We start from the raw sequence: 9,515 nt of genomic DNA, 5'->3' as shown, positions 1-9,515 counted from the left end.
ATAAAGAGTTTTTATAAGAAACCCTTTATTTGATTTATAATAATGACACTGAAACATGTTTTATTTGAAATTGTTTGTTTGATTTATAATAATGACACTGAGATATGTTTTATTTGAAATTGTTTATTTGATTTATAATAATGACACTGAGACATGTTTTATTTGAAATTGTTTATTTGATTTATAATAATGACACTGAAACATGTTTGATTTGGAATGGTTTTATTGATAAAGCTAAAAAAAAAAAAAGACACTGTAAACCATTTGTGGAAAAATCTTTTATTGAAGTAATACAATGAAATGACTGAAATATATTCTGTGTTATAAGCATTTTATTAAAGGAAGAAATAGTACTATGTATTAGAAAGCATATATTCAGTAAAATGAAAAAGTATTACCTGGTTGTTGTATTCTAGACCAAGAGGAGAAGACGGTTAAAGGCCCGAGCTCGTAAGAGGAAAAGAAAGCTAAGGAAGGTGTCTTTTATGGAAGTTGTAAAAAGACTGAAGGAGTTGACAATTGTTCCAGATCTGGGATTGGATAAATTGTCCATATGTAACTGAATATGTAATGAAGGGGTGTGATGAAATGGATTATAAAAAGTACAGTAAGACCTACGAGAAGCAGACGCTGTGAAGGAAGACAGCCTCTCCATTGTTTGATGATCCAAGCCTGACACCTGCTGGCGAAGCTTGTGAACTGACAGACTCTTGAACCTTACTTTGATTTTTTGACATTATATGTAAACAGTGGCGTCATGCCCATTCAAAGTGAGGGGGCACGTGCCCCCTCAGATTTTTCCTCCCTGATAATTTTTTTGTCACAACTTTATTCCTATTATGCTCCATAATATACCAGAGCCTATAATGACTGAAATGTATTCTTCTGGATGTGTAATAAATCGGTCAGCAATGCATCAGCCCGCCCCTTTTTCCTAATATCAAATCTAGAGCGCTACGCGAATCTTTGCTGTGTATGTTCAAGCAACTCACTCGTCTCGCACGTTGAGCTGGCAATGTTTTACAGATGGTCTTGAAGTGGTAAGTGGGCAAAGCAACAAATCAGCATTGAATTAGTTATCGGATGATATTAAAAGGTAGTGGGATTATTTGTGGTTGACCTGGAATTTTTAACTTGATCAAAAAGTTATGGATTTGATATTAGCTGCGAATTCAGAGCATTAACTTAAGTTGTGTCAGTGTAACGTTATCGATAGCTAGCCTAGTCTAACCGTAAACTAGTTGGCTAACGTTACTGCCATACAAAGCCATAGTAACCTTATCTGATCGGTTTTGATTACTTTTTTTTACATTTCTGTCAAATATGAACCATTTTCAAATAAACGGGGTAGTGTTAACCTTATTCAGCACTGAAATCTGTCAAACTTCTTTCAAAGTCCTTCATCACATATTAATATTAAAATAACTTAATTTCAGAGCACCACAAAGTCAGACCTCAGCACCTTTATGTACCTTTAATGTAAGATCGTTCTTAGGTCACATACCAATTATCATAACATAAAAACTGCAATGGTAGGCTACTGTTTTTAAAATCATGTGTAGTAGGCCTAAGTGTACAGTAAGTGTGTGTGTAAACATGCTTTAATGAAGTAGACTTCAAAAGCTTTTGAATTTGAGCTTACAGTTCTTTCATCAACCTGTCTTTTACACAAACTTACAAAATAGATACTTTAACTTAGTCCTCAGATAGAGGAGGGTTGCTGCTAGCTCCGTTAAGGTATTTCTGTCCCTCCCAAACTGCATTGAAATTGTATGTTTAGCAGCCAGAATTTAAAAAAAATTCTCCCCCTGACCCCTCCAAACATGATCCATATCACCCGTCAGAAAACAATTGCAACGTCTCAGATTGTGCCCCCCCAGAATTTTGGCTTGCATGACGCCCCTGTATGTAAAACACTTATTATTGTTATAATAAACTACTAATAATTGATATAAAAAGAACCAACTTGCCACAAGTCTCTGCTTTATGAAAGATTTGAGCTGAACTAAACCACGGAGAAGTCTTTCTTCTAAGTTGTGAGTATGGACATTCAAATACTTATTATTTAGAATGAATTTGACTTACTTTACCTTAACCTGAGAATAATTAAAATAAGGTAGAAGGTGTTTGCACCATAAAACAATATATATATATATATATATATATATATATATATATATATATATATATATATATATATATATAATATATACATATACATATTGCTCTTGCATTCTTTCTTGTGGCTCAGTGACACACCTGAATGAATGGCTCATTAAGTATGCGGGCCCCATTGTCTCCTCAGGTGTGAACCACTAAATATGCAGCGAATATCGTTGACGCCCACTCGCATATGGCCTTTCCAAACAGAAAGTGTCTTGCAAAATTTAAATGTGAATGGTTAGGCAGGATGATTTTAAGATCATTTTGAAGAAAAAACTCTAGGCGACAAAATGCATTATTCAGAAGTCTTATTGACACATATTTAGTATGTGTTTTGTGGCCTTATTTCAGAAACTTTAGTTTTTAGTTTTTTCAATAACCATGCATAAACATTATTATCTCAAAAATACAAACATGTACATACATGTTGCTCACATATTATGGTAGCCCTGTTTGTGCTAAATAGAGTGTAATTACACCTTTGCCATTAATATGTTTATAAGCAACTGAAAAAAGCACAAATGTCAGGGCATGTCAGAACATCTCAAGGACCCCAAAAACACCTTAGACCCCAGAGGGTTAAGAAAGAAAAACAAAAGAGAACAACGGCAACAGAGCAGTATTCGTTGTAAAGACTGCAAACATTAGGGTTGTATCCTCTGTCCAATCTGAGTCTGCTATTGTTGTTCCTTCTTTCCCTTTTTCTTAATTCATGAGACACCTAAAAGGAACAGTGAGGTGAGGATGGACTAGTGGTTGGGAAGGCCTATGAGGGAGTCTTCACCGCAGGGTGGGCCCCCGAAGCCTGGTGCATTCAGTTCTTCCCTGGGCTCCTCACTGGTCCATGTCCTATCCTATCCCTGTGGGGGGAGGAACAACTTTACAGTGTGAAACATGAGTCCAGGTTTTCCTTCCCTGACACAGTACTGCAGCTGCTGTAATCAACATAACTTGATGTGGTCCTTGCCACTTAGGCTCCAATGGTTTGTTTTTGAATGACTTTATCATGACCCATTGACCTGGGACGATTGTGTGTCCACCTTCTGGTGGAGTCTGCCAACAAGACTCAACTCTCTCTTTGGCACTCTGTACTGCCTTTGTGAGGTTTTCACAGTAAGCAATCAGGGTATCTGAAACAATGTGTATATCAGCATTTCTAAGATCAAACACACCTGGCATTTGCATTGGGCGTCCAGTAATAATCTCATGAGGACTCAGCCCTACTGTTCTGTTAGGTGACGCTCTCATACTACACAGTACTGCTGGCAGCACTTCAACCCATGGTACTCCTTCCTGATGCATTTTGCTTAACCTGATTTTGATTGTTCTGTTTGATCGTTCAACCTGTCCTGATGCTTGTGGCCTATAGGGACAGTGCAGATTCCACTTAACCTTCAACATTCTAGACACCTCCTTGACTACCTGTCCTGTGAAGTGTGTACCTTGATCTGAGTCAATGCAATCTGGTAATCCCCATCTGGGAATGAAATCTGTGACAAGACATTTAGCGGTATGTGCAGCTGTAGCACGCCCTGTTGGATAAGCTTCTATCCATCTTGAGAACTTGTCTATTACTACCAAAACGTCAGTTTTTCCCTTACAACGAGGCAACGATATTTAATCAACTTGCAGGTGACGAAATGGTGCTGGTGGAGCTGGGGTATGTGTTGCTACTGTAGTTGCTGCTGGCACATCATTATTTTTCTGGCATGTAACACATCTCTTGACTGTTTTTGGTGGCTACCTGTCTGAATTTTGGATTCCACCATTGATTTGAGAACCTATGATTCATCGTTGCTGGACCACTGTGACCCAAATTGTGTATTTGTTGAGCCAAATATGGCAGCAGTGATTCGGGATCGACATACTTTTCCCCTTTGGTCCAGCAGCCGGATGAATCAACGGTGGCTCCTTTGTCTAACCATGTCCATGCTTCATATAGAGGAACGTCTTTGTACAGATCAATGATAGATTCAGGAGGCAGAATTGTCTTCTGTGCTGTACTACCTGAACACACTTGTACAGTTACATAGGAACAAGCCTGTTTAGCTGCTACATCTGCAAGAGCATTACCTTTAGCTTTGTTGCGGCTCAATTTCTTGGTCAAAGAGGAAACTCTAGCAGCAGCCATGTCTTGACAGCAGCCATGTCACCCTGTAGCCCAAGACCGGTTGCCCACTGAAGCTAAGCAGGGCTGAGCCTGGTTAGTACCTGGATGGGAGACCTCCTGAGAAAACCAGGTTGCTGCTGGAAGAGGTGTTAGTGAGGCCAGTAGGGGGCGCTCACCCTGTGGTCTGTGTGGGTCCTAACGCCCCAGTATAATGATGGGGACACTATACTGTCAAAGAGCACCGTCCTTCGGATGAGACGTAAAACCGAGATCCTGACTCTCTGTGGTCATTAAAAATCCCAGGATGTCTTTCGAAAGAGTAGGGGTGTAACCCCGGCATCCTGGCCAAATTTGCCCAGTGGCCTCTGTCCATCATGGCCTCCTAATCATCCTCATATACTGATTGGCTTCATCACTGTCTTCTCTCCACCAGTAAGCTGGTGTGTGGTGGGCGTTCTGGCGCAATATGGCTGCCGTCGCATCATCCAAGTGGATGTCCAACATGTAATGCTAATCTTCCCTGCCTGGCAGAGGATATCTTTCATCTCTAAAAGCAAACTTTAGAGGGTAACTTAGTTAACAAAACCCTGCAGCTGTCTGTTAACTCTTTTCTGACGGCGCATAGGATATCAAACTTGTACTGGTCTTTAAAGGTTATTTTGAATAGAGTAGCACTCACCAACCCTTGGTTGTAACTGCTTTCTTGCTGTTTTTGACTGTTTTTATGTTCAGTGTTTTTACCTGTGCACCTGTAGCACTTTGAGATGTGTTCTTCACGTGTAAAGTGCAATACAAATAAAACTTATTATTATTATTATTAAAGGAAGATTCAGTCTGGAAATCTTTGTTCAGCTGGAAGTTTCGCTCTGGATTCCAAAAGATGCAGTCTGGAAAGCAGATTTTTGTTTGAGCTTGAAGTTTTCAATCTGGAGGAAGCTGGAAAGATTCTGACATGGTTCAGGCTGTGGTAAATTGGTCAACCCCAGATTCCTGCAAGGCCCTGCAGAGGATTCTGGGTTTTGCCAATTTTTACTGGCGGTTTATTCGCAATTTCAGCCAGCTAGCCTCTCCTTTGACTTCTTTAATCTCCACCAAAACTCCGTTCAGGTGGTCCAGTGCAGCGGAGGCTGCGTTTACCAAACTGAAAAGCTGCTTTGTTTCAGCTCCCATCCTTGTCGCCCCTGATCCACCGAGGCAGTTTGTGGTGGAGGTTGACGCATCAGAGGTAGGGGCTGGTGCGGTTTTATCCCAGCACTCTTCCGTGGTCGGAAAGATGCACCCCGCGCATATTTTTCTCACCGTCTGTCACCTGCTGAACGTAATTATGATATTGGCAACAGAGAGTTTGCTGGCAGTGAAGCTTGCCTTGGAAGAGTGGTGTCATTGGTTGGAGGGTTTGGGGGTTACCTTTATTGTTTGGACTGACCACAAGAATCTTGAATACATCAAGTCCGCCAAAAGGTTAACCCTCTGAGGTCTGAGCTGTTTTCTGGGCCCTGGAGGTGGTCTGACATGCTCTGACATTTGTGTTTTTTTCTGTTACTTGTGACATTTTCATGGCTAAAGTCTAATTACACTGTATTCAGCACAAACTCTGCTACAATAATATATCAGCAGCATGTATGTAAAAGTTTGTAGTTTTGAGATAATGACATTTATGCGTGGTTTGTGAAAATACAAAAAAAAATTCTCACTGAAATAAGGCCATGAAACCCATACTGATTATTTCTTCACAAGACTTTTGAAAATTGTATCACGTAGCCTAGAATATTTGCTCCAAAACTATGTGAAAATCACCCTGACTGCTCATTCAGATAAGACAATATATTGATTTTAAATTTCTAAGACGTGTTTTGTGTGAAAAAGCCTTATGCGGAAAGGCGTGGTCATCTCATGAATATGTAAGCCTTTAACACCTGAGAAAGACAAAGACACTCCCCTAACTGCCCTATTAGGAGCGATCAGGCCCTGTCATTCAGAGCAACCTTGCACAAAGAATGAGGAGATTTAAAAAAGAATGGCTTTTAGATTGTTTGGATTTATTTACAACACAACACAATCCAAAAATACAAATGACAAAAGAGCACATTGAAAACAATGATCCAAAGACAGAGACCTTTGTGCCATTCCTAAAAACATACCTTTCATTTCCAAGGTGTTTGATTTTCACTTTACCATGTTCATGTACAGAGACTCATGAGAATGTTGAAGTCAGCAGGACTCAGTTGCATCTGGTCCCTGAAAGAAAAAGAAAAAACTGAAAAAACATACTGATATCAAGAGAAACTATAGGGCTGCACGATTTTGGGAATAGATTTTAGATTTTTCTGGTTAAAATTTCTTTTTAAAATTCACAGAATACACACACACACACACACGTTTCCAACAATATATAATGAACACCAGGTGTGTTGTGCCTTGTAGGCATAGGCTACGCAGTGCTGCATAAAATAATAATAACAATAAATTAAATCTTCCAAAAGATTTCAAGAACAACTACGCTAGAGAAAAATATATTGATTATCATATGTTACTTCAAATGTTTCCATTCGTTATGATGATATGAAATGAGATAATAGTAAAAACATAAAGCCTAATGTTTGGTGCATTTTTCCTTTCAAACGCGATTGCGCTCCAAAATATGATACACGCACAGCGCGCTCCAAAATAGGATACACTCAAACGCGATCGTGCTCCAAAACATGATGCATTCAAACGCACAGCGCGCTCCAAAATATTAAACATTATGGTTATACATATCTATGTTTGAGCAGATATCCACAAACAGTATTTAACAGTAAACACGGGTCTAAATAGTATAATATTCACCATATATCTAGCAACAGTTCAACTGCAATGTGAAGTTTATGCAACAATACCATAAACTAATAAGTAAGAATTTCTTACCTTACATCTTTCTTGTCTTCAAATCACGTTCTTCTTCTTCTGATGTAAATCCAATGTAAGCTCAGACGTGTCTTCCAAACTCGCAGAGACTTGTGAAGTGTTTTGGTGTTTTGTGTTTGAGGTAACGAGGGCGTTCGCGTTCCATGTGGAGATTTGCATGTGAATCTCTTTTGCGCGAGTGGGCGTGTCGAATTAAAAAATAATTAGCAAGCGTTTGAGATACTGGACATCCTGTCGGTTTTATACAAATTACTTAAACAGAGAATATTTGTTTTCAGTTTGAATCCGATCATTTAAAAGTACACACTTAAATGTGCATAAAGGTATATGGCTCATAAATGTGTGAGAAGTATTCGCTGCGTTTTGTTTCAGTTTATAGACGTGCTCAAGAAAAAAAAGTTCACCGCGACGGAGAGGCAGAACGCACACCCTATTTATTTTCTTTATTTTACAAAAGCACAATGTTTTGATTTGATTGTAAGTGGACACATACAAAAGTAGAAATATCACAGATAATTTTTTTATATTTCTTTTTTCTGTATAACCATAAATGACGGAGTAATTTAAGTTTATGTTGCTGCTATGTGAAAAAAATCCATCAAAACGCGTCGGCGCGTTTCTCGACCTCAGAGGGTTAAACTCTAGGCAGGCTCGGTGAGCTCTTTTTTTCGGTCGTTTTGATTTTTCTATTTCTTTTTTATTTTTTTTTTACAATTTTTATTGTACAGACAAGAGTTTACACTCAATCATCAAAGAGACAAGCATAAAAGAGAAAACATTGTCTGCACTTTTGTCTTTTTACACATTCCTAAAGTGTAAAAGAATCACACAAATAACAGAATAACCACCATCCCAAACCCCTCCCCCCACCCACCCACCCACCCAGGAGGATTTAGAAAATACCGGCAGTCTCTACAACTGATAAAAAATAAATAAAATAAAAAATAGAAAAAAATAAAACAATACACTTGCTCAACCATTATATAATTAAGTCAGGATCTAGAGAGGATACAGAGTCGTAAAGATTTAAAATAGGGTTCCAAGTTTTATAAAATGTACCCGTTGAGCCCCGAGTCGAATATTTCAATTTTTCAAGTGACAGGAATGACATCAGATCCTTTAACCAAGAGGTAGTAGGAGGGGGGGTTGGACACTTCCAATGCAACAAAATGCACCTTCTAGCAATAAGAGAAGCAAAAGCAATAACATCTGCTTTCTGTCTCGTGATGGATGACGAGTGAGACACACCAAAGATGGCGACTAGAGGACATGGAGATAGAGAAATAAGCAGAGCTCTAGACATGAAGTCAAAAAAAGAAGACCAGTATGAGGCCAGTTTTGGGCAGCTAAAGAATGTATGGGTGTGATCAGCAGGAGAAAATGAGCATCTGATACAGGAGTCCTCTGTTTCTGGAAACAATTTATGGAGTTTAGCTTTAGTAAGATGAATTCGATGAAAGACTTTTAGCTGAATCAGACTTAGCCGAGCACATACAGAAGTGAAATTAACTCTAGCAAGGGCCTCAGACCATAGCTCTTCCGAAAACTTAGTTTGCAGCTCATTTTCCCAAGTCATCTTTAGGCAGGAGAGAGAAGACGTATTAGAAGAGAGTAACATGGCGTAGACAGAGGATATACGACAACCACCTGTAGAGGCTGACAATAAATTCTCAACCAGAGATTTTTCTGGTAATTGAGGGAAACTAGGGAAGTTAGTCTTAACAAAATTGCGGAGTTGAAAATACCTGAATAAGCCTGTAGTATGCAGGTTAAATTTGGACATAAGATTGGTGAATGTGGCAAAATAATTATCAATAAAAAGATCTGAAAAACAGGCCATACCCTTATCTTTCCATCTTTTAAAAGTGTGATCAATAGCTGGAGGTAAAAACAAGTGATTGTTGCAAATAGGACTTAAAACAGATAGTGACTTCAACCGAAAATGTTGTCGAAATTGTTTCCAGATTTTTAGAGTTGATAGTACAATAGGGTTTCTAGTATAATTGGAAGGACGCATAGACAAAGGAGCAAAGACAAGTGCAGGAAGAGAAGAGGAAAGACAAGTAGCAGCCTCTAGACTACACCAGTTAGCTTCCGGCGCATTACACCACAAAAAAATCTTAGAAATATTGGCGGACCAGTAGTAAAAAAGAAAATTTGGCAGAGCTAGACCTCCATCACGTTTATTTCGTTGCAGGATAATTTTATTCACTTTAGGAATTTTACCAGCCCAGATAAATGAGGAGATGATTTTATCTAGACACTTAAAAAAGGATTTAGGTAGAAAAAGAGGGAGAGACTGGAAGAGAAATAAAAGTCGCGGCAATACATTCAT

Source organism: Leuciscus leuciscus (assembly GCF_965113295.1).
Source record: "Leuciscus leuciscus genome assembly, chromosome: 10".
Lineage (NCBI taxonomy): Eukaryota > Metazoa > Chordata > Actinopteri > Cypriniformes > Leuciscidae > Leuciscus > Leuciscus leuciscus.
This window is presented reverse-complemented; position numbering follows the sequence as displayed.